Here is a 26,796-nt window from a genome sequence, read left to right as displayed (position 1 = left end):
GAAAATGTTGAATGTGTGTCTTCCTGCTCCTCTATTTCATCCCTGATGGTGGCAATGAGAAGAGAGCATGTCCTGGGTGACGAGGGTACTTAATGATGGATGCTGCCTTTTTGAGGCATCGCTGGAGAGGCTAGTACCCATGAGGGAGCTGGCTGAGTTTATAACTTTCTGCAGTTTTTTCCGATCCTGTGCAGTGGTCCATCCAGACCAGACGGTGATGCAAGCAGTCAGAACACTCTCCATGGTACATTTGTAGAAATTTGTGAACATCTTTGGTGACATACCAATTCTTCTCAAACTCCCAATGAAATATAGCTGCTGGTGTGCCTTCTTTGTAATTGTATCAATATGTCGGGCCCAGGATAGATCTTAAGAGATGTTGACACCCAGAAACTTGTAGCCTCTCACCCTTTCCCTGCAGACTGCTGGATGAGGACTGGTGTGTGGTCCCTTGGCTTCCCCTTCGTAACGTATACAATCAAATTCTCAGTCTTGCTGATGCTGAATGCAAGGTTGTTACTATGACCCACCCAACCAGTGATCTATCTTACCACTTTATGCCTCCATGCCTGAAACTCTGTCAGCTACTGCGGAATATAAGAATCAGAATGAAGTTTAATATCACTGGGATATCTCATGAATGCTGTTGTTTTGTGGCAGCAGTACGTTGCAATACAATATAATAAAAATGTGAATTAAAGTAAATATGTGTGTTTGTGTGTGTGTGTGTGTGTGTGTGTATGTCTTCAGGATCCTGTACCTCTTTGCTGATAGTAGCAATGATTAGAGGGCATGTCCTGGGTGATTGCTGCCTCCTTTTTAAGGCACCGCTCCTTGAAGATGTCCTGGATGTCAGGGAGGCTGGTGCTCATGATTGAGCATCCAGGATATGAGGTCCTGTTTGTAGCAAACCTAATCTCTTGAGGACCAGGGAGAAGGAAGGGAATATTGGAAAGGAATAGAATAAAGTGTCCATACTGACTTCCTGACATCACGTGGAGCTTCTGTAACAAAATAGACTATACTGTATTTCTGTAAGTGTCATAACTGCTGAAGGGCATTTAATGAGTGTTTTCTGCATCTCATTTTCAATAGGCTGAAACTGGAGTTCCTTGTCCTTCTCACTGAGCTCACCGGGAAATAAAATGTCTATAAATAGATGGAAGTGAGGGTGACTCTTCATCACACCCATTCCTTAGATTCTTTTCTGCTCCTCACCATTGATTCCCAAGGAAAAGATTTTTCTTTTCTCACTGGGTGAGGTTTCCAGGAAGATAGAGAGCTATTTAACTCATGAATAATATTAAATTGTTCTATCTCTATTTGTAGCATTTTCCAACATAGAAGCCTTTAATTTTTTTTAGTTCTCCAAATAACTACATTGGTGAGAACTGATGTAGATTGCTTTGTCAAGTACCTTCGCTCCGTTTGCTACAGCAGGTGGTATTTCCCAGTGACGACCTATTTTAATTCTATTTCCCATTCCCATTCTGCCATGTCACTCCATGGCCCTCCTTTACTGCCACGATGAGGCCATTCTTAGTTTGGAGGAACAACTCCTTATATTCCGTCTAGGTAGCCTCCAAATTGATGCCATGAACATTGCTTTCTCTAACTTCCGGCAATTTCTGTCCCCTCCCGTTCTCTCATTTTCCATTCCCCATTCTGGCTGTCTTCATATCCCTCCTCTTGTCCCTACCTACCCATCACCTCCCTCTGTTGCACCTCCTCCTTCCCTCCTTCAAAGACCCACAACAGACATTCTCTCTTTTATCCCTTCCTATTGGGCAGAAGATACAAAAGCCTGAAAGCACGTACCACCGGGTTCAAGGACTCAGACTTCCAACCCTGCAAAAACTCATTTCAGGGAGGTAACACCATCAATTTGCAGGAGACTCCCGGAACTTCCAGGAGAGGTGGAATGTCTGCAATAGAGTAGCTCCTTAGCAGCTAGCCAGCTAGTTTAAATAACGTTAGCTATGCTAATGAACAAATGACACTTGTTAAACTCACCTCAACATATCTTTTACAGTCTTAACCTACCATGGGCAATAGAAAAGTCACTGATGCAAACAGTGCAGTGAGCAACACTGTCATTATTTTTGACCCCTATTAGGCAAGGGTACAATTTAGTGTAGTCTGGGGTGAAGTACGTTTTGTATTTTCTTTTGTTTTGGAACACTCTGCCATGGCGCTTTCTCTCTCGCGCTCTCTCTCTCTCGTGGTCGCTCTTGCGCTCTCTCTTGCTTTCTCTCTCTCTCTCGCTCGCTCTCAAAAAAATTGATTTCCGTGATATTGTATATAATTTGCGGGCATCAGGGAGCCACTATGAATATGCGGAAGACTCCTGGAACTTCCGGGAGAGGTGGGATATTTGAGGACTGCTTCTATCCTACTGTTATCAGACTCTTGAGCAGTCCCCTAGTACAACAGGATGGACTCATGCCCTGATAATCTACATTGTTATTGTCTTCAATCTTACTGTCTGCCTGCATTGTACCTCACCTGTATCTTGAAAAGAGTGATAAGTTTGGGGTGTCTGGGCCTGTTCTGCAAGGTTCACTCATCTCTGTGCTGAAGTGAGGCTGTGGCCTGCTACTAACGGGCTCCTGGATCAGCTGCAGTGACGACTGGCTTTGTCCACTTTCATGAACTTCAGCATATGCTTACTTTTGTTGTTTGCACAATTTTTTTTTTTTCTGCACGCTGGGTGTTTGACGGTCTTTCTTTAATGGGTTCTATTGAGTTACTTTATCTTGTAGCTGCCCATAAGAAAACAAATCTAAGGCTGTATATAGTATACGTACTTTGATAATAAAAGGACTTAAAACTTCTGAACTCTGCAACCTCACTGTAATGAAATGATCAGTGTGAATGGTACGCAAGACAAGTTTTTCACTGTATCCTGCTGCATGTGACTCATAAACCGGTTTACCAGTTTGGCAAGAATTGTTGCCTAAAATACAGAAGGACATAGAGGTCCCTCTGTGAGAGGGTTATAAGAATATGAGACACATAGATAGAATAGGCAGACATTATCTTTTTCTCCAGGATTAAAATGTCTGATATTAGACAGCATGCTTTTAAGGTGAGAACTGACAATTTCAAAGGAGATCTGAGGGGCAAGTTCTTTGCACAGAGACTAGACTGGTGAGTGTCTGGAACGTGCTACCTGGGGTGATGGTGGAGACAGGTACATTAATGACTTTTAAGAGGTGTTTAGATAGGCACATGAATGTGAGGAAAATGGTGGAATATGGGCATTGTGTAGGCAGAGGGGATTAGATTACTTAGCCATTTGATGACTAATGTAATTGGTTCAGCACAGCACTGTGGGTCAATGGGCCTGATCCTGTGCTGTACCAATTATATGTTCTATGTTCTAAATCAGCCGGAGAGTTGGGATTTAATGCAGACAAGAATGATTTGTTGCAGTCTGGGTTATCTAATACTGGACAAATTCAATAAATGATAAGGAGCTTGCTTGGGGTACAAGTTAGAAATGTAGAAAACCTACAGCACAATACAGGCCCTTCGGCCCACAAAGCTGTGCCAAACATGTCCCTACCTTAGAAATTACTAGGCTTACCCATTACCCTCTATTTTTCTAAGCTCCATGTACCTATCGAAAAGTCTCTTAAAAGACCCTATCGTATCCGCCTCCACCACTGTTGCCAGCAGCCCATTCCACGCACTCACCACTCTCTGAATAAAAAAGCTTACCCCTGACTTACCTCTGTACCTACTTCCAAGCATCTTAAACCTGTGTCCTCTTGCGGCAACCATTTCAGCCCTGGAAAAAAGCCTCTGACTATCCACACAATCAATGCCTTTCAGCTGGGGAGTTCCTAGCTGCCTGCTCATTGTGGCACAGGTAGACAAGGTAGTGGGTCCTTTAGGTTGTCATAGCCAGGAGAGGTAGTAGGGATTAGCACTCACTACCTATTAAACACTCCCACTGGCATGCGTCTCAAATAGCCTCTGACAACCAGGTCCAGCTCCTGGCCTTCACATGTGGCTTAGCTACCAAGCCCGACAGAACCATTTCTACTGACAGGAGAAGAGGCAAAGGCAGGTTACTGGCACCTGAAAACCAGTCGCTTCAGACAGGTGGGTCTCATCAGCCGTAGCTGGCAGGACAAGGAAAACTGTGGTCACAAGCCTCCACTGCCTTGCGGATAGACCCACTCATGGGGAAGGCTTCAGGAGTAAACCCTGAGGGAAAAATCCGGAAGTGACATCCCTAAGGCAGCCCTACGTTAAGTTCAACGCTGACTGGTAATTCCTGTGACACTGCTGGTGTAGTCAAAATGTATTGGTCTCTGCCATTCCAGAACCAGAAGTCCAGAACCAGAGGCCACAGTTTAAGAATAAGGGGTAGACCATTTAGAACGGAGTTGAGGAAAAACTTTTTCACACAGAGGGTTGTGGATCTGTGGAATGCTCTGCCTCAGAAGACAGTGGAGGCCAATTCTCTGGATTCTTTCAAGAAAGAGTTAGATAGAGCTATTAAAGATAGCAGAGTCAAGGGATATGGGGAGCAGGCAGGAACAGGGTACTGATTGTGGATGATCAGCCATGATCACAGTGAATGGTGGTGCTGGCTTGAAGGTCCGAATGGCCTACTCCTGCACCTATTGTCTATTGTCTATTCCTTTGGGTTCATCAGATGTATGGAGAGGGGATCCCTGCTGCATGGGCAACAGCTTGCTCTCCATATTGTACTGCCCTGGCTTGCATACCATGTAGACAGCTACAATGCAAGATCCATGGTCGACCCTGAAAACCAGTTGCTTCAGACAGATGGGTCTCACCTGGCTGTTTACAACCCACAACCAGCCAGGGTGCTGCAATAGAGTGGGACACCCATGGAGTGAGAGTGTGTGTGTGTGTGTGTGTGTGTGTGTGTACATACCTCTCCCTAAAGCTCAGGTCCTTAAATTCTGGTAGCATCGTTGTTAATCTTCTGCTTTATCTGCACTATTTTCAGCTTAATGACAGCCGGCCTAAAACAACCAAAACCGAGGTGCAGTCTTACTGCCCTCTTGTACAACTGCAAACGTAACATCCCAACTCCAGCACTTAGTAACAAGAGAGATTCTGCAGATGCTGGAAATCCAGAGCAACACACACAAAATGCTGGAGGAACTCAGCAGATCGGACAGCATCTGTGGAAATGAATAAACGGTGGACATTTCGGGCCAAGACCCTTCATCAAGACTGGAACTGAAGGGCGAAGATGACAGAATAAAAAGGTGGGGCCAGGGTAGGAAGACCAGCTGGAAGGTGATAGGTGAAGCCAGGTGGATGGGAAAGGTCAAGGGCTGGAGAAGAAGGAATCTGGTAGGAGAGGAGAGTGAACCATAGGAAAAAGGGAAGGAGGAGGGGATCCAGCAGTAAGTGATGTGCAGGTGACCGAAACAAGATTAAAGATTTAAAGGCTAGCTTTATTTGTCACATGCATATCAAAACATACAGTGCATTGGATGTACAGTAAGTCCATCTCTGCGATATGTACTTCTCATAAATTCTGTTTTATTTCTTTATTTTCCTGCGAATGGCTGCAAGAAAATGAATCTCAAGGTAGTATATGGTAACATATGTGTAAATAAATTAACTTTGAACATTGTACTTTTTGAAACATTGTGTCAACGTCAACTCAATATGAAGATGTGCTGGGGCAGCCCGCAAGTGTCACAATGCATCTGGCGCCAATATAGCATGCCCACAACTCAATTACCTTAACCTGTACACCTCCGGAATGTGGGAATTTTTCCAATATAGCACACCCACAACTCACTTACCAATATAGCATGCCCACAACTCACTTATCCTAACGTGTACGCCTCCGGAATGTGGGAATTTTTCCAATATAGCACACCCACAACTCACTTACCAATATAGCATGCCCACAACTCACTTATCCTAACGTGTACGCCTCCGGAATGTGGGAATTTTTCCAATATAGCACACCCACAACTCACTTACCAATATAGCATGCCCACAACTCACTTATCCTAACGTGTACGCCTCCGGAATGTGGGAATTTTTCCAATATAGCATGCCCACAACTCACTTACCAATATAGCATGCCCACAACACACTTACCCTAATCTGTACGCCTCCGGAATGTGGGAATTTTTCCAATATAGCACGCCCACAACTCACTTACCAATATAACGCACCCACAACTCACTTACCCTAACCTGTACGTCTCCGGAATGTGGGAATTTTTCCAATATAGCACGCCCACAACTCACTTACCCTAACCTGTACATCTCCAGAACGTGGGAATTTTTCCAATATAGCACGCCCACAACTCACTTACCCTAATCTGTACGCCTCCGGAATGTGGGAATTTTTCCAATATAGCACGCCCACAACTCACTTAGCAATATAACGCACCCACAACTCACTTACCCTAACCTGTACATCTCCAGAACGTGGGAATTTTTCCAATATAGCATGCCCACAACTCACTTACCCTAATCTGTACGTCTCCGGAATGTGGGAATTTTTCCAATATAGCACGCCCACAACTCACTTACCCTAATCTGTACGCCTCCGGAATGTGGGAATTTTTCCAATATAGCACGCCCACAACTCACTTAGCAATATAACGCACCCACAACTCACTTACCCTAACCTGTACGTCTCTGGAATGTGGGAATTTTTCCAATATAGCACGCCACAACTCACTTACCCTAACCTGTACATCTCCAGAATGTGGGAATTTTTCCAATATAGCATGCCCACAGCTCACTTACCCTAATCTGTACGCCTCCGGAATGTGGGAATTTTTCCAATATAGCACGCCCACAACTCACTTACCAATATAACGCGCCCACAACTCACTTACCCTAACCTGTACGTCTCCGGAATGTGGGATTTTTTCCAATATAGCACGCCACAACTCACTTACCCTAACCTGTACATCTCCAGAATGTGGGAATTTTTCCAATATAGCATGCCCACAACTCACTTACCCTAACTCGTACGTCTCCGGAATGTGGGAATTTTTCCAATATAGCATGCCCACAACTCACTTACCCTAACCTGTACGTCTCCGGAATGTGGAAATTTTTCCTCTGAGGTTGGGTGGGTCTATAACCCTAGGTCATGGATTAGAGTGAATGGTGAAAAAATTAACGGGAACATGAGGGGAAACTTCATCATTCAGAGGGCTGTGACAGTGTCAAATGAGCTGCCAGTGCAAGTGATGCATGCGAGCTCATTTCAACATTGAAGAGAAGTTTGAATAGGTACGTGGATAGTATAGCGGTATGGAGGGCTATGGTCTCAGTGCAATTCGATAGAAGAAGACAGTTTCAATGTTTCGCACGGAATAGATGGGCTGAAGGGCCTCTTCCTGTGCTGTATTTTTCTATGACTCCATGACTATGATTATTAGAAGCCGATGCACCTGGTGGAAACTCACACAGTCACGGTGAGAACATGCAAACTACTTACAGGCAACATGAGAATGGAACACTGATTGCTGATCACCAGCCTTGTAAAGCTTTGCGTTAAATGCAGGCGCGATGTATGTACACCATATGCCACTATACAGTACGCATCACCAGATTGTGTGTGGCGCCAGCAAGTTATTGTATGTTCCTTTAAATACCACCTTACAGCGCCAGTCTGTCAATCAGACGTAACCGTGATTGTGATTGTGCTGTTTTTTCAAAATAAGGAGAAAGTGATTGGCAGACAGGCGGCCATTCCAGCAGCTTGAAGCCTGGGCAGATCAACATAATCAGCGCAATTGTTGTATTTAACCTTTCATCAGCCAGAGCTTTGAAGCAGGCCGTTGATTCAGTGATTTGTGTTTATTTACATTGTTACTGGAGATAATTGCAGGTTAAGAACCCTGCAAATTACCCAAGTTTTAGGCTGGGTTCAGAATTCTTGTTTTGAAGCAAATTAAATGCACCTATTGTGTATTTGTGTGTGTGTGTGTGTGTACACCTTTCCTGGAGAGCATTGCTAACTTTTCTGTGTGGAGCAATATGGGTAAGACTAGAAGAAGAGGTCATGGGTTAAGAGTGAAGGGTGAAGTGTTTAAGGGGGAAATTCTTCACTCTGAGGGTGGTGCGAGTGGGGAGCAAGCTGCCAGCAGCAGTGGTGGATGTGGGCTGGCTTTTAGCATTTAAGAGAAGTTTTTGTAGGTACTTGGATGAGTGAGGTATGATCTGGGTGCAGGTTGATGGAGCTGGGCAGATTTATAGTTCAGCACGGACTAAATCAGCAGAAGGGCCTGTTTCTGTGCTGTACTCTTCTATGTCTCTATGACTCTGTATTCTGTGTAGCCATGAAGGTCAGCAAAGCAACTTCGTCATTTTGAATACAAATTGATGACTTTGTCCTACAACATAGCACAGCGATGAACTGGTGTGTAGAAACGGCTAAGAAATCAGCCTTCATTAATTTGACTGCCTGCATGTGTATTCTGAAGGGCTGATTGTTTCCATAGCTGCATGTATTCCATTACTACAATGGAATTAAGTGGCTCTGGCACACGTCGGTAGATGGGAGAGAAACAGATTTTTTTTCCCTACATGTGTTTTGCTTTAAGTTGAGTCTCAAAAGGTCTCTTGTTTTTATTTTAGTTAAGTCTTGCTAAAAAATAAAGACTTTTTTCTTAGGGCAGAAATGCCTAATACAAGGGGCAAAAGCTTTCCACTGGAAATAGGGCGAGTAAAACAAAAACATCACACCATCTTAGATTTGCTTCCCCCAGGCAGTTAATCTGATCCATCATTCTAGTTGCCCTCCCCACCCTCCTCTATACATTACCCCCGTCACTGCGCTGTACTGTAAACACATTGAACCACCTTTTATAATGCTGCTTACATTGTAAGTGCGTGCTGGTATTACATAGAACATAGAACAGTACAGCACAGTACAGGCCCTTCGGCCCACAATGTTGTGCCGACCCTCAAACACTGCCTCCCATATAAGCCCCCACCTTAAATTCCTCCATGTACATTTATGTATTTATGTACATTTTATTCCACATCTGTACCTCTGCCTTTATTTTTATATAATTCTTTATTCTGTATAATTGTTGAATGTTGTTTTTGTTGCAAAGCGCACCAACACCCCACAGCAAATTCTTAATACATGTAAATTAATAAGGTGAATAAAGTTGATCCTCGATCCTTAGTAACTTTAAGGTGATTGGAGAAAAGCATAGGGGGAATATCAAAGGTAATTTTTACACAGAGAGCGATTGGTGTGTGGAACACCATAATATGCGTCCTCTTTACTTTTTACTACCTCAGTGTACTCGATGTATGATATCTGCTGTATAATATGATCAGAGGCACAGATAGAGTTGGCAGACTGAGACATTTTCCCAGCACAGAAATGGCTAATGCGAGGGGGCATCATTTTACTGTGATTGGAGGAAAGTTATAGGGGGTATATGTTAAATATATGTCAGAGTTAAGTTTTTCTACATGGAGAGTGGTGGGTGTGTGGAACACACTGCCAGGCAGATACATTTGTTCGTTCATTCATTATGTGCCATATTGTATGACGTGGGTGATCATGGTCTTTCCATGACCGTGATTATTCCTGGCAATTTTTTCTACAGAAGTGGTTTGCCATTGCCTTCTTTTGAGCAGTGTGTTAACAACACAGGTGACCCCAGCCATTGTCAATACTCTTCAGAGGTTGTCTGCCTGGCGTCATAACCAGGACTTGTGATATGCACCAGCTTCTCATACGACCATCCACCACCCACTCCCATGGCTTCACATGACCCTGATTGGGGGGTTGTCTTTTGGGGAGGGCTAAGTGGATGCTACACCTTGCCCAAGGGTGCCCTGCAGGCTAGTGGAGGGAAGGAGTCCCTTGGACCTCTTTTGGTAGAGACGTATGTCCACCCTACCACCCATTAGGGACATTTAAAAGATTGGACAGAAGTGTATAAGATAATAATAGGCATTGATAGAATGGACAGCCAGAACATTTTCCGAGGGAAGAATAGCTAATACGAAAGGGCAAAACTTTAATGTGTTTGGAAGAAAATAGAGGAGGAATGTCAAAGGTAAGTTTTTTATACAGGAAATGGTGGGTGCTTAGAACATCCTGTCTGGGGTGTTGACAAAAGCAGATATGTTAGGGACATTTAAGAGACTCTTAGATAGACACATGAGGGAGAGCCATATAGGAGGGAAGGGGTCGATTGAGCTTAGAGTAGGTTAAAGGGCTAACACAACATCATGGGCTGAAGAGCCTGTACTGTTGCAAAAGACCATAAGACATTGGAGCAGAATTGTGCCATTTGGCCCATTGAGTCTGCTCCAGCATTCAATCATGCATTTTCTATGTTTGATGCTGTGGTAGAACAAGGGACCCTACAGAAAATCCTGGCAATTCTGGACAATCACCCTCTGCATGCCACCTCGGCTGAACAGAGGAATACTTTTAGTAATAGACTAAGACAACTGCACTACTCCAAAGAGTACTATATGAGGTCATTCTTCCCTTGGCCATTATAATGAGTCAAACTACAGCCCAGGAAGTGATGAGTCCCTCCTGTTAGACTGTTTGAGTTAACTTTTTTTATTCTTCCTTACTTCTCTTCTAATATTTGTATATTTGTGCATTTGTCATGCTGCTGTGATGCTAAATTTCCTTTGTGTGTGTGTGTGTGTGTGTGTGTCTATCTGTCTGTCTGTCTGTGTCCATGCGTATGTCTGAGCGTGTCTGTGTGTGTTTTTGTCTATGTGTGTGTGTATTAGTGTATCTAAATAAAGTATCTATCTATCCATGTTCTTAAGTTTTGCATTTCTTTTGCATCTTCCCTGAATCCCAAACCCCTTTACCGTGTGTCAATGGCACCATGCATTCACCAGGAAATGAGTATTTTCGGTAATTGAGAACAATGAGATGAATATCACCCCATCATTATCCTGAGGGCAATTACTGGGCAGAAACTTAAATGGACCAGCCACAAAACCACTGGGCAACAAGAGCAGGTCAGAGAACAAAATTAAAAACAGAACATACAGATGAAAGGGTTAACGTATGAGGAGTGGTTGATGGCTCTGGACCTGTACTTGCTGGAGTTTAGAAGAATGGGGGGAGGAATCTCATTGAGATCTGCGGAATATTGAAAGACCAAGACACAGTGGACATGGAGAGGACATGGAAGGTAGGGGGAGGGGAAGAAGTACAAACTGTAAGTGATACATGAAACCAGAAGAGTGGGAAGGTGGGTGGGTGAAGAAAGGGGGAACGAAGTAAGAAGCTGCACGGTGATAGGTGGAAAAGGTAAAGGGCTGAAGAAGAAGGAATCTGATAGGAGAGGTAGAGTGGACCATGGGAAAAAGGAATGGAGGAGAGCTACTTGCATTCAGGGAGGGCTATGGCCAATGTGCAGTGAAGAGGAATCTTTGGTTTATTTAGTTTGGTACAATATTATGGGGCAAAGGGTCTATCCTGTGATGTACAGTTCTGTGCTCTATGTCCTCCGAATCTTTCAAGTTTCAACAAAAAAAAATGAGCATGATGCTATTGCAGCTTGGGGGATTGGAATTCAAAGTTCAATTCCGGAGTCCACTGTAAGAAATTTTGGATGTCCTTCCCATGTAACTTGGGTTTCCTCCAGTTTCCTTCCATGGTCCAAATACGTACCAGTTGGTAGGTTGTAAATCATCCTGTGATTAGGCTGGGGGTTGAATCAGTGGGTTGTTGGGCAGCGTGGCTTGGTGGGCTGGTTAGGTCTGTTTCACAATGTATCAATCAAATAATCAATAAGTAAATAAGCAGATTTAAAAAGATGAGTCCTCTGAACGAGCATCATGGGAATTGTGAGGACCTTTTTTTTATTTATTGAGATACAGCACACAATATAGGCCCTTTTGGCCCTTCAAGCCACACCAGTCAGCAATCCCCAAATTTAATCTGAGCCTAATCATGGGACAATTAACCTACCAACCAGTACAGCTTTGGACTGTGGGAGGAAACTGGAGCACCCGGAGGAAACCCACCCAGTCACAGGGAGAACGTACAAACTCCTTACAGGCCGCGGTGGGAGTAGAACCCAGGTCACCTGTACTGTAAAGCTTTGTGCTAACCACAATGCTACTATGCTGCCCATTTCGGTTTAATGTTGTATCTGCAGCAGAGGAGGACGTGGCGAATCTCGGCACCATGTTATTGGCATGCATTGAGTGAAAACACATCGCAGAGTATTGAAATTCCACATGAATATTAATGTAGTCAGGCTGCTTGGAACGCCGGTGAATAATCTGTTTCTGGAAGCATTTGCCGTATTTGGACTTAAACAACCTGCAAGACGGCGAGGATAAGCGGGCCGATTTTAATTAGAAATGTGGACTCTTCCTGCTCTCTGCCCATGTCTGGTGACAAAATGATGAGTTGTTCATCACTCGGATGAGGAATTAATATCATGTTATTCAATTCCTCTGGGCATGCTAGCAATGGCAATGAGTTACTTCAGCAGAGTAGCAATGTTGCTCTGTAGGTAAATGCAGTGAACAATCTGCACAAATAGCAGTGCGGTACACTCAGTAGCCAGTTTATTAGGTACACCTGCAATGCAAATACCCAGTCAGCCACTCAATGCATAAAAGCATGCAGGCATGGTCAAGAGGTTCAGTTGTTGTCCAGACCTAACATTAGAATGGGAAGGAAAAGTGCTATGAGTGACTTTAATCATGGAATGATTGTTGGTGCCAGACAGGGTGGTTTAAGTATCTCAGAAACTGCTGATCTCCTAGGATTTTCCACACACAACTGTATCTAGAGTTTACAGAGAATGGACCAAAAAACATTTAAAAAAAAGGGACACCCATTGAGCGGCAGTTCTGTGGCAATAACGCCTAGTTAATGAGAAAGGTCAGACAAGAATGGCCTGATTGGTTCAAGCTGACAGGAAGGGGACAGTAACTCAAATAACCAGGCGTTACAACGGTGGTGTGCAGAAGAGCATCTCTGAACGCACAACACCTCAAACCTTAAAGTGGATGGCTGCAGCAGCAGAAGACCATGAAAATACACTCAGTAACTACTTTATTAGTGATAGGACATACCTAATAAAGTGGCCACTGAGTGTAGGTTTAAGGTAGAGGGAGAGATCGGAGGGGAAACATTTTTACACAGAGGGTAGGATCTGTGTGGACTGAGCTACCAGAAGAAGTGGTTGTGCCAGGTACATTCACAACTTTCGAAAGGCAGTTGAACAGGATGATGGATGATGACGGACGTCACCTTCTTGAGGATCTTCTGAGGATATCCTTGAATCAAAATTGTTTTGTTTCAAACATTCCAGGCTTGGAGAAGTTAGAAACGGTCAGGAGAGAAAATGAAACAAATTCACTACTTCAACAAGTTAGGAATGATGACGGATTTGAAGGTATTAACAGCCATCGTGAATGTTACAATAAAAAGGAAGATTTGAAGGATGCAATTGTTGAAAGCATTGTATGAATGCAGTCCATTATCTGCACTAGGTGTCTGTGCTGATTTTGTTCAGCCACTCAAAAGATCATAGCAGTGTACACCGGATGACTTCCTCCATTGCTAACTATTACAAACTAATACACTGTTTGATAGTACTGTGTAGTATTGGCGATGTTCTAATTTGTTCTGCATTTCATTTAAGTACATAATTTGTTATTCAGTTAAACAATAGTTTCTCTCTTTTATACCGTTTTATCTATTTCCATGAAACTTTGGCTAATTGGGGCAGCTGTTTAATAGGGCCAAGTGTACCGGTCCCGATGTGTCCCAATTAAAGGGAATCAACTGTATTGCTGCTGAAATGCCTTCTTCACCAAGAGCCACCATTATCTCAGTATCAGATGCAAACCAGAATAACATAGGAAAGGAATATACTCTCACACTGCTGGACTATTGCCAGGCAGCAATAGTTATCAGTCCTGATGAAGGGTTTTGGCCTGAAACATCAACTGTTTACTCTTCCATAGATGCTGCTTGGCCTGCTGAGTTCCTCTTGCATTGTGTGTGTGTGTGTGTGTTGCTTTGGATTTCCGGCATTGGCAGATTTTCTTGTGTTTGTCACATAGGAAAAGTCTCAGAGAAATGAAAATATAAACACTCAGAGCGGAATGTTTATTTGGTTTCATGGACCTGGGTCCTTTATGATTACCAAAGGAAAGCCCAGTTTCACTCTGTATTCTTCAGCCACTGTGTCTCCCTGTCAATGCATTGTTAACTATAATTAAGATACTTTATTTCAAATGAACTGGCACAAAGTTGAGTGGACAGCTACAGACCTATTCCCAGGGTGGAAATGGCTAATACAAGGCTGCATAATTTTGAGCTGACTGGAGTAAAGTTTATTTTTTGGGGGGAATTGTCCACAGAGAGTGGTGGGTGCATGGAACACACTGCCAGTGGACAGTGGCAGAGGCAGATATATTAGGGTCATTTAAGGCACTGGATGACAGAGAAATCGGGGTGGAGTAGCGAACAAGAGATTCTGCAGATGCTGGAAATTCACACACACACAAAATGTTGGAGGAACTCAGCAGATCAGGCAGTGTCTATGCAGTGGAATCAACAGTCGACATTTCAGGCTGAGACAGTCCTGATAAAGGGTTGCGGACCGAAATGTCACCGGTTCATTCCTCTCCGTAGGTGCCGCCTGAACTGAACGACTACATAGGGGGGACGGGTTAGAAAGCTCGGCACAACGTTGTGGGCCGAAGGACCTGTACTGTGCTGTAGTGTTCCATGTTCTATACTTTAAGTTACGGGGAATTATCGGCGGGATCAAACCTTAGCTGTAAGTTCAACCACATTCCAGCAGCAACGGTAAGAAGACTCTTCTCCGATTAAAACCTGCCTCGTTGCCGCGTAACTGAATGTTACCATAGTAATAGGTGATGAAATGTGGAGGTCTTCAGTTAATTAAATCTGGCCCGTTTGCTCATTTTGCGGCACCCGCTTCACGAGCACAGAGACGGGGTGTGAGCAGTCACCCACAACAGCGCTGATTTCTTGGAGAGGCTGATACCGAGACGGCTGCTCAGACTTGCACCCGGTGCTGGGCGAGTTGCCGGCTGCTCCCTTTATCCTTCTCACAACCTTTTTTCTCCCCCGCCGCTCGTTTCCCGACTGAGGGAAGAGCTGACTGTGGTCTCTGCACAGGTTCGGCCGACTGTCAGCCGCAACTGATAGAACGCACTGCCCCCACCAGCTCGCAAACAGAATAACACGCCCGTCCGTGCGCCCGAGAAACCAAAAACACATTTCAGAGCATTCGCAGCAGGCTTTTTTACCACTGAGATTGGGTGAGACTAGAACGAGAGGATATGGGTCTCAGGGTGAAAGGTATTTTAAGGGGGAACCTTTGGGAGAACTTCTTCACTCAGAGAGTTATGAGAGTGTGGAACGAACTGCCGGTACGAGTGGTGAATGTGGGACCGATTTCAACATTTTAAAGAGAAATTTTTGATAGGTATATGGATGGGAGGGGTATGGTCCATTTACAGATTGATGTGACTGGACAGATTAATAGTTCAGCATGGAAAAAATGGGTTGATGGTCCTGTTTCTGGTCTTCTGTAGCCTCTCTGAAACCTCCATGTCCTTCCTGTAATGGATAACCTGCACTGTTAAAACTGACATTATGTTCGGCACACACATTGTGGGCCAAAGGGCCTGTTCCTGTGCTGGAAGGAGGATATCATTCAAAGTTCTGTGGAGAACTACTGACTCAAGGGAATTTTTTCAGTCGATGAATCATCCCTATTTATCGTAGAACAGGGGTTCCCAACTTGGAGTCCATGGACACATTGCTTAATGGTGTTAAGCATCTGGCCTGAACACTGGGTCGAAGGGCCTCTGCTAGTAGCTCTGGATCACCACTGTCTTTAATTTCTGTTTTCTTTCACCTGGCCATGTGGGTTCTGGCCCAGCCCCTTCCCTTTTTGGACTTCCTCCAATTACCTGCTTGTCTCCTCATTTGCACCTACCTGTGTCTAATTTTCACTTATTATCCTGTCCATTTAAACCCTGCCTTGGCTAGCATTCTCTGCTAGATTGTCCCAGTTTTGACCTGTGTCATTCTAGCCTGTCATTGCGACTTCTGCCAACTGATTTTGCCTGCTTTTTTGGGGGGATTTTACCTGTCCTTGGATCTGATTTTTGCCTGTGCACTCTGGATTATCTGCCATCGCCTGACTGCCTTTCCTGGTAAGACCTCTGCCTGCCATTTCAGATTCGTGCCTGCCTTCCGTTTTTGAAAGACAGTTGCCCTTGTGCTCCCTAATAAACCCTGGTGAAAAAGTATTCGTTGGTCTGCACTTGAGTCCTGCTGAAACCTGACAGAACCAGACAAATGGTAGAGGTCTATGGTATGTCTGGCCTCTGACCTCTTCTCACCTGCCTGTCATCTCCCCCTGGGTCCCCTCTGTCTTTCCTTTCTCCTGTGGTCCACTCTCCTCTCCCATCAGATTCGTTCTGCTCCAGCAATTTATTTTTCCAACCCACCTGGCTTCACCTATCACCTTCTAGCTAATCCTCTCTCCCCTCCCCCCACCTTTTTATTCTAGCATCTTCCCCTTTCCTTTTCAGTCCTGAAGAAGGCTCTCAGCCTGAAACATTGAGTGCTTATTCCTTGCCGTAGATGCTGCCTGACCTGCTGAGTTCCTCCAATGTCTTGTATGTGTTTCTCTGGATTCTCAGCATCTGCAGAATCTCGCGTGTTGAACATTGTATTTAAGGAAGAGGAAGGAAGAGGAAGAAAGAGGCTGGTGGGATTGAATTGTGTGTGGGGGGGAACTGGGTAGATCAGGAGGAGAGAGAAAAGAATAACACACCGAAGATGCTGGAGGAACTCAGCAGGTCAGGCAGCATATACAGAAAGAAATAAAGAATTGACGTTTCAGGCTGAGACCCTGTTGGACCAAAAAGTCATCTCTTTTAATCCCCTCCATAGGTACTGCCTGACCTGCTGAGTTTCTCCAGCATTTTGTGTGTGTTGCTCTGGATTTCCAGCATCTGTAGAAGCTATTGTGTTTACGAAAGAGAAAAGAGACATTTGACTGGAAATTGGAGACTCCAATGTTCATGCCTTCGTAGTGTAGACTACCCAGGTGGAGCATGAGGTTCTGTTCCTGTAATTTGCATTTAGTCTCACCCTTGCAGTAAAAGAGGCTGTTTCTAGAGTAGGTTACATGGTTGACACAACATTGTGGGCTGAAGGGCCTGTAGTGTGCTGTAGATTTCTATGTTCTATGTCGGTGTGATGATAGGGAGGGGAACTAAAATCGCTGGTAACTGGGAGCTTCAGATGGCAACTTTGCAGGTGCTCAATAAACCTGCTTCTATCTGGAAACACCATAATGCATAGAAACAGAATTAGGCCTTTTAGCTCATCCAATCTACTCTGATATAGTGGAGGCCACGTGAAATTTCAAAGTTCAAAGTAAATTTATTACCAAAGTAACACACACAAAATGCTAGTGGAACACAGCAGGCCAGGCAGCATCCATAGGAAGAAGCACAGTCGAAGTTTCAGGCCGAGACACAGTTCCAGTCCTGACGAAGGGTCTCGGCCTGAAACATTGACTGTGCTTCTTCCTATGGATGCTGCCTGGCCTGCTGTGTTCCACCAGAATTTTGTGTGTGTTGCTTGAATTTCCAGCATCTGCAGATTTCCTGCAGTGTTTGCGTTATTTTCAAAGTACTTATATGTCACCATATACTACCTTGCGATTAATTTCCTTGCAAGCATTTACAATGAGAAACTCATTAGTGACACCAGTCGCACCAACTATAAACTGTTTCAGCTGCTTCCGTCTGGCAAACGGTACCACAGCATTAAAGTCAGGACCTACAGGCTATGGGACAGCTTCTTTCTACACGCCATTAGACTTAAATTCACATGTCTGTCCATTACAACAGAGTCATAACGCAAAGATTTTTACTCCCTCATGTTGTGGGATGGATGTAAGATTTAAATAAATTCAACATTTAAATTATGGATAAACTGAGAAAGACTGGGGGTAGAAGATTAAAGGGAGATCTGACGAAGGTATACAAAATTTGAGGGGTGTAAACAGGGCAAATGCAAGTAGGCTGTTTTCACTGAGGTTGGCTGAGACAAGAACTAGAGGTCATGGGGTTAAAAATGAAAGGGAAGATGTTTAAAGGGCACAGAAGGTTGTGAGAGAATGGAACAAACTGCCAGCCCAAGAGGTGAATGCAAGCTCATTGTCAGTGTTTAAGAGGAGCTTGGATAGGTGGTACATGAATAGTAGGGTTACGGAGGGCTAGGTTGGTGGGAGTTGGTAGTTTAAATGGTTCAGCATGGATTAGATGGGCCAAAGGGCCTGTATCAGCGCTGTACTTTTCTGTGACTCTATTTAAGAGAAATTTGGGTAGATACATGGATGGGAGGGGTATGGAGTGTATGGTCTGGTCGATTGGACTAGGCAGATTGTTAGTTTGGCACAAACTAGATGGGCTGAGGGGCCTGTTTCTGTACTGTAGTGTTCTGTGACTATGACTGACAAATAACCAACGTGCATTGATGGCAAGTACCTGTATTTCTTTCCCTGAAAATACCGGCAGAGATCTGGAGTTCAGTACACTCTGCCTGTGTCCTTCCCTTGTCACAGGCTAATCTGTAGTCTTCCTTTTCAGCCTGTTGAGCATTGTCCACGCTCTGCTCATAACTGGAGAGCTCCTGTGCTTAATAGAGATGCACACTTAAAGGTTTGGTAAATTGAACCTGACTGCCTCTCGGATGAAAATCCTTCATACGTGTTTGTCTTCCTTTGCAGGATTCCTCAAAACTCCAGCAAGATGCTGAAGTCTACAACATCTAAACGTGGTAAGCTGCAGCTCTGCATTCTTATCAAGCAGGTAAGTGAGTGTGTGGTGTTTTGCCGAAAGGGAGGGGATTGTATGCAGCATGTGACTATAGTGTGCAGGGTAGGAACTCTGGCTCACCTAAGACACCTTCTCTGATGTGGTCAAGAGCAGAGGACTTTTACTCTCATCGTTACCTTCATTGCCTTCAATCTCCCATCACCGCAGGACTTGTACGTATCCAGGACAAAGAAGCAGGCAGGAAAAACTATTCCACACGCTCTCTACCCTGCAAACTGCCTTTTCCAAAAGCTCTCTTCTGGAAAGCACTATAAAGCTATTAAAACAAACACTTCATGCCATTTTAAAAGTTTCTGCACCCTGCCAGTTAATCTGATCAACCATTCCAGTTAGCTATCCCATCTCGCTCAATTGCCCCCATCACTGCACTGTAAACGCTCTAAACTGCCGTTTAGAATGCTGTGCACATTGTAAATACATGCTGGTATTTATACATTTATGCACAGTTTATTCCATCTCTATATTTTAACCTCTAACGATATTTTTATATAATTGTATATAATATGGCACATTACAGGCTGCAGGAGTTTGTGCTGAGGGGCGCACTGAAGCTCGATGGGGAAGTTCTTCTGCTACTGGACAGGGAGAGGCCAGGCTGGGTGAGGAAGACCCTCAGTTATTGCAGTAGTATACCACCCCAGGGGTTACATGAGTGGCAGCCGTGCTATTTGTAAATGTTATTGATTTAGAATTATAGTGCAGAGCAGGCCCTATTGGCCCAATGAGCTGGACTACCTGCAGCCCACCTATTTAACCCTAGCCTCACAGAACATCTTACAATGACCAAAATAAATAATAAAGGCATCCGTTAGTCTTGCAAGACCATGGATCTGCGCCTGGAAAGTCTTCCTCTCCAGGGTGCAGACCTGAGCAAGGTTGTATGGAAGACCAGTAGTTGCCCATGCTGCAAATCTCCCCTCTCCACGACACCAATGTTGTCCAAGGGAAGGGCATTAGGACCCATACAGCTTGGCACCAGTGTTGTCGCAGAGCAATGTGTGATTAGGTGCCTTGCTCAAGGACACAACACGTTGTCTCGGCTGGGGCTCGAACTCACAACCTTCAGGTCGCTAGTCCAATGCTTTAACCACTTGACCACGTGCTGTGTAACTATAAAATTCAGATTAACAGTGTGAAGTATTTTTTTTAAAAAAAGGCAATAGTCATCAGTAATGTGAGCATAAAACTACTATAAAGCATAAAACTACTATCAGTGTCCTTCAGAGGAGGAAGCACTGTCCTTATGACCTGTACTGACTCCTTGCCTACTAATGAGGCTGTCAAAGAAATGACTCGCGAAGCCATTCAGTTCACACCCAGACATGAGAAGACATTAAACGCTGTCCTTGCCTGCAATACAAAGATCTGGATACACTAGTAAAAATTTCTTTTTATTAAAAAGCAAGACAGGATTGTTATCAGAAAGAATTTCTTTGAAAAGTTAAGAGAAAATCAGGACAAAAGCTGCAGATGCTAGAAATCTGAAATGTAAGAATCTCTGACCTGGACGTTGAGTTGTTTCTCCATGGATACTGGCTGACTTGCTGAATATTTCCAGCAATTTTTTTTTGTTTCAAACTCCAAGTACCTAAAATTTATTTTTAACTTCAGTGTGATAGCACAGCAGAGCTCTCCTGCCCAATGCACAATGTATCTGTGTATGTAACAGTGCATCAGTACCCAGCCCCTTAGAGAGAAGGCTGACAGCCCAAGACAACGTGGTTTCAAATCGCAGCTCAGATTTAGTTGTTCTAAGTCTGATCACTCTGGCCTTGGACTCCCTCATTACTGGAAACATCCTCTGTGCATCCACTTTATCTGTGCCTTTCAGTACTTGGTAGGTTTCAATGAAATCCCCCCTTTTATTCTTCTCTCTTTCGCTGGAGAGCGAGAGCCTATTGCTCCTCCAGACAGGTGGCTTGGAAAAGCAACACAGATTTAACATCGGATCGGCGAGATTCTGGTCTCTACTGTTATTGTTGCAGGACTTCGGGCTCTCTCTCCCTCACCATGAGATACAGCCTGTCTGAGATACCGAAGTGCTGGTTTGTGGATTGTAGTTTTGATGGACTCTAAGATTAAGGACTCTTTGGGGCTTCTGCTGTTGTTTGCATATGGGGGGAGTGGGGAGGTCAGTGCTTTTGCTGGCAGGGTGGGAACCAATGCTCTTGCTGCTGTTTGTGTGAAGGAAGGAGAAGGGGGCTTCGATGTGTCTATAATTCACTCTTTGGGGTTTCTTGTTCCGTGGATGCCTGTGAAGAGTACAAATTTCAGTTATCAATGTATATTGTATACATACTCTGATAACTGGCTGGTGACGAAGTGGTATCCTCACTGGACTTCGAGACAAATGGTCCGGAGTTCGAACCCACTCTTTCCATCCATGCTAGGTTGAGCATCAAGCTGGTAAAGGCTTTGTAAAATGCTGAAGAAACGGCAATTTTGCCGCTCGGTGCGCCACAAGGTGCTGAAAGGAACAACAATGTACTCTGAAATTCGAATGTTGAAAGGACTAGATAAGGTGGATGTGGAGAGGATGTTTTCTATGATGAGGGTATCCAGAACTAGAGGGCACAGCCTCAAAACTGAGGGGTGACCCTTGAGAATAGAGGTAAGGAGGAATTTTTTTTCAGCCAGAGAGTAGTGAATCTGTGGAATGCTCTGCCACAGACTGTGGTGGACTCCAAGTCCGTGGGTATATTTAAAGCAGGAATTGATAGTTTCCTGACCGAGCAAATTGCATTGAAGGATATGGTGAGAAGGCAGAGGTATGGGGTTGAGTGGGATTCGGGATCAATCATGATGGAATGGTGGAGCAGATTCGATGGGCTGAATGGCCTAGTTCTGCTCCTATGTCTTATGTTAAAGGAACCTTTGAACTCCAGTAAGTATAGGCCCAGATGGGACCAGCTCACTGGGCAGTACAGTCAGCATGGATGAGTTGGGCCGAAGGGCCTGTTTCTGTGGTGTTTGACTCTATAACTGAACAACTCTATAACTGTGATGCTGCTTGTGAATGACAATTCTTTGGAAAAGTAGGAAAAGCTGCAACAGGCTTGGAATAGTGAGTCACCCAGTGAGTCACTACAGCTCAGAGGACGCAGTTGTGTTTACAAAAGTGTCCTGTTTTGAATTTGACAGGACAGGAACAATGCAGAGTAAATAGACTTGCTACTCTGCTTATTAGCCCTGAGAGTGAATTATGAGACAGAGCCAGCAGGCTTTTAATTGTGTTTTCAGGACAACCAATCATTGTTGTATTAATATCAGCCAGAGCTGGGGTTCGCCAAGAAGCAGAACAAGGGCCCTCTGCGTAAGAGTGCAGGGAATGGTGTGTGCTCAGCAGAGTCAGTCCTGTTCTCTCGGCCACAGGGCTTTGCTGATCACAAGCAAGCAAGGCAATATATACTTGACGGGCACCTTATGCAACCTCTGAGCATCCCATGGTGTTTCACAGACAACTTTTCAAGCTGTAACACAGGAGACAGAGCAGCTGCCTGTATAAAGCAAGATCCCGTTAAGCAGCGACGGCTTCCCCTCTGTAGGGAGTCTCTGTATGTCTTCCCCATGGAATGTGTGGGGTTTTCCCCGAGTGCTCCGGTTTCCTCCCACAGTCCAAATACATACCGGGTAGATTACTCCGTCACTGTAAATTGTCCCGTGATTAGCAGACATCCCACCTCTCCCGGAAGTTCCAGGAGTCTCCCGCATATTAATAGTGGCTCCCTGATGCCCACAAATTATATGCAATATCACGGAAATCAATTTTTTTGGGAGAGGGAGAGGGATCCAAAAAAAGAAAATATAAAATGTACGTCACCCCAGACTACACTAAAGTGTACCCCTCCCTAATAAGGGTCAAAAATAATGACAGTGTTGCTCGCTGCACTGTTTGCAACAGTGACTTTTCTATAGTCCGTGCTGGGTTAAGACTGTAAAAGACATGTTGAGGTGAGTTTAACAGGTGTCATTCGTTCATTAGCATAGCTAACGTTATTTAAACTAGCTGGCTAGCTGCTAAGGAGCTACTCTATTGCAGACATCCCACCTCTCCCGGGAGTCTCCCGCAAATTGATGGTGCTACCTCCCTGAAATGAGTTTTTGCAGGGTGGGATGTCTGGATTAGGTTAGGTCTGAATCGGGGTTGTGGGGTTTGTGGGGCGCATGGTCCTGGTGAGTGTGTGTCTTCAGGCTCCTGTGCCTCCTCCCTGATGGTAGTAATGAGAAGAGGACATGTCCAGGATGGTAAGAGTCCTTCATGATGACTGCTGCCTTTAGGAAGCATTGCCTTTTGAAGATATCCTCGATGCTGGGGAGGGCTATGCCTGTGATGCAGCTGGCTGAATTTGTAACTCCGCAGCTTTTTCCGATCCTGTCCAGTGTGGCTCCCTCCATACTAGACTGTGACCCATCCTCTACACCTCTATCAAGTCAGCTCTTTATTTTATTTGGGCGTACAATGCAGAACAGGCCCTACCGGCCCAACGCGGCGCATCGACCAGCAACCCACTTATTTAACCCTAGCCTAAACGCTGGACAACTTACAATGACCAATTAACCTACCAAATGGTATGTCTTTGGACTGTCGGAAGAAGCTGCAGCACCTGGAGGAAACCCAGGCACTCACAGGAAGAATGTACAAACTCTGCTACAGAGGAACCTGGAAATGAACTCCGAACTCCCAATGCCACGAGCTAACCACTACGCTGCTGTGGTGGTCTATGTAAAGCCCATGCAAGACCCGGTGATGACCTGATGCTGATTCAACCAACACATCAAGCCAGTGGGAAAGCATGAATTGACGACTGTAAGGACCACTAGCTGTCTTTCCAGCCCTCCCTCCCACGTCCCTGTTTCAGCAGGCAGCAGCCAGCAGCCTCTTCAGCACAGCCCACAGAACATTTGCATTGTTCGCCTTTTTGTTGCTTACCGTTGTCTGTGTCTGTGGACTTTGACTGGGCTATTGATTTCACATTGTGCATGTTTATTCTGAATCCTGAATGAAGATTGATTCACTTTCTATGACTGCACATGTCAATAAGTTCAGATTCTTTAGGAACCAATTTGAAATGGCTTCTTTTCTTCCTCCCTGCTTAGAAAAGCTCGAATACATAATCCTAACCTTTCACTATTGAAGTCCAAAAGACTAATGCATGACTTCTGTAACACAATCTCCGATTCTGATTCTGATAATGTGAAAGCAAAAATTTAAAGGGGACCTGAGGGGAAACGGTGTGTTGTTTTTGTGGAATGAACCGCCAGAGGAAGTCGGCAGGCCTGCTCCCACTGACACCTCCCAGTCGCCACCCAACTAATAGGGGTTGTCTGCCTCTCATTCCAGACTCCTCACCGGCAGCCTACTTAACCCCAGTTCTCAGCCACAGTCCTGGTTCACTCATCAAATGAGCCAGCCTCAACCAGTTACTCCCAGTTTTCACCCTCCCTGCCTAAAGTTTACCAAGTTGCCTGTTGTGTTTCATATCTGTTCTTTCTTATTTTGTGGCCTCTTGTGACTTATTGTTTTGCTGCCTATATTAAAGTTATCATTCACTGCTGATTCATCCCCACCGCTCTGCTTTTCGGTCAAGCCTCCTCTACGTTTCTTGACAGAAGTGGTAGAGGTGGGTACAATTATATTTAAAAGATGTATAATCAGGTGCAAGTGGTTAAGGCATTGGACTAGCGACCTGAAGGTCGTGAGTTTGAGCCCCAGCCGAGGCAACATGTTGTGTCCTTGAGCAAGGCACTTAATCACACATTGCTCTGTGACGACACTGGTGCCAAGCTGTATGGGTCCTAATGCCCTTCCCTTGGACAACATCGATGTGGTGGAGAGGGGAGACTTGCAGCATGGGCAACTGCTGGTCTTCCATACAACCCTGCCCAGGCCTGCGCCCTGGAGAGTGAAGACTTTCCAGGCGCAGATCCATGGTCTCGCAAGACTAACGGATGCTTTAATCAGATACATGGATAGGAAAGGTGGGTGTGGGCCAAGTGCGGGAAAATGGAACCAGCTCAGATAGGCAACTTGGCCAGGATGGGCTAGTTGGGCCAAAGGGCCCCCATCATCCAGAACATGCTCTCTTCTCACTGCTGCCATCAGGAGGTTCAGGAACAGTTATTGCCCTTCAACCATCAGGCGCCTGAACCAGCATGGATATCTCAACACTGAACTGATTCCACAACCTGTGGACTTAATTTCAAGGACTCTACAACTCATGTTCTCAATATTATTTATTTTTACATTTTTTTTTATTATTATATTTGCACAGTTTTTCTTTTACATGTGTTTGTCAGTCATTGTGTGTGATTTTATATTCTATTGTATTCTACTGCAAGGAAATCAATCTGAGGCTAGTATAGAGTAACATATGCTGTATGTACTTTGATAGTAAACTTACTTAGAATTTTGAAGGTCTGTACAGCATAGACTCTAAAGTAAAAGGTTCATCTTCAGATGAGATATCAGGCCAAGTTTTCATCTGTCCTCTTAGGTGGTAAAGACTTATAGCACAGAAAGAGACCCATTGGCCAACTGGACCGTGCCAAGCAAGATATCCAACCAGGTTAGAGCCCCCTGTTAGCATTTGGCCCATATCCCATGGCTCAGGATTTCCCAGCCTATTTTAAGCCATGGAACAATACCATTATGCAAGGGGTTTGTGAACCCTGGGTTAGGTACCCCTTATCTATGTTCTAAACCTTTCCTATCCACGTACACTACTGTGCAAAAGTCTTTGGCACATATATGTAACTAGGGTGTCTGAGGTTTTTGCATGGTACTCTATTTGTTAACGTGGAGCAGCAAGCGAGCTAGTAAATCTGGTGGGAACAAAGGATGTTGGAAATGGTGAAGGTGGAGCATCGCGGGAGGGGTGTGGGATGGGTGGCAGAGCAGCAGTGCCGGGGCAGGGGGTGGCACGATTGCAGGCACACCCTGTCCTGAGATACCCCAGGTGAGGTCATTTGATTCTAAAACAATTGGTTTATTGATCATTACAGAATGTCTCTCTGGTGCTTCCCACTCCCTCCCCTCTCCCTTCCCTTCTTCCCCAACCATGACACTCCTCTTCCTGTCCCCTTGCCACTCTCAGTCCACAATAGAGACCCATATCAGAATCAGGTTTATCATCACTCACATGTCATGAAATTGTTTTCTTTAAGGCAGCGGCACACTGCAGCACTGTGCAAAGGAATAAGCTGCAGTTCGAGGATGTGCTGAAGGGCATTCAGCAAGTGTTGCCATTCTTCCAGTGCCAACATAGCATGCCCGTAAATCACTAACCCTGACCTGTATATCTTTGGAACGTGGGAAGAAACCAAATCACACAGTGGGAACCCACAAGGTCACAGGGAAATGAACCCGGTTCACAGGCGCTGTAAAGAGTTGCGCTGATTGCGCCCATCGTGTATGGCTGCTTTCCTGAGACAGTGGGAAGTGTAGAATGTTGTTACACAAAATGAATGCATCCTGCAATCATTTTGAGATTCCCTAAGAAGCCAGCCTGCCTTAGAGGACCCTGGTGGTTGGTGTTGATGGTGGATGTTGCGTCATAGCTGTCTGTGTTATGTAAGCCAGTACACAGACCAGGTTGGTACAAAATGGAGAGCAAGCTGTTGCCTGTGCAGCAGGCTCCCCTTCTCCATACAGCTGACGAATCCAAAGGAATGGCAGAGACCACTATAGTTTGGCACCAGCAGCGTCGCAGAAGTTGCCAGTCAGCATTGAACTCAACATAAGACTGCCTTAGGAGACTCCAGCTCCAGATTTTTCCTCAGGATTTACTCCTGAAGCCTTCCCCGTGAGTGGATGTAGCCACAAGGCAGCGGAGGTTTGAGATCAGAGTTTTCCGTCTCCTAGATGAACTGCAGCCATGCCTGATGAGCCCCATCT

At 44.9% G+C, this 26,796-nt stretch overlaps 1 protein-coding gene across 5 annotated transcripts in view; it reads left to right on the top strand.

Moving 5' to 3' along the window:
- adgrl2a (adhesion G protein-coupled receptor L2a) overlaps positions 1 to 26,796 on the top strand; it is a 958,846-nt gene that overhangs the window by 398,454 nt on the left and 533,596 nt on the right. For all 5 annotated transcript variants that reach the window (XM_072273294.1, XM_072273297.1, XM_072273295.1 and 2 more), the window contains one exon: positions 18,794 to 18,875. The gene's annotated coding sequence lies outside the window, so the exon portion shown is untranslated. The remainder of the gene's footprint in view (positions 1 to 18,793; positions 18,876 to 26,796) is intronic.

The sequence above is a fragment of the Mobula birostris genome, chromosome 12 (genome assembly GCF_030028105.1).
Source record: "Mobula birostris isolate sMobBir1 chromosome 12, sMobBir1.hap1, whole genome shotgun sequence".
NCBI classification, from domain to species: domain Eukaryota; kingdom Metazoa; phylum Chordata; class Chondrichthyes; order Myliobatiformes; family Myliobatidae; genus Mobula; species Mobula birostris.
This window is presented reverse-complemented; position numbering and strand designations above follow the sequence as displayed.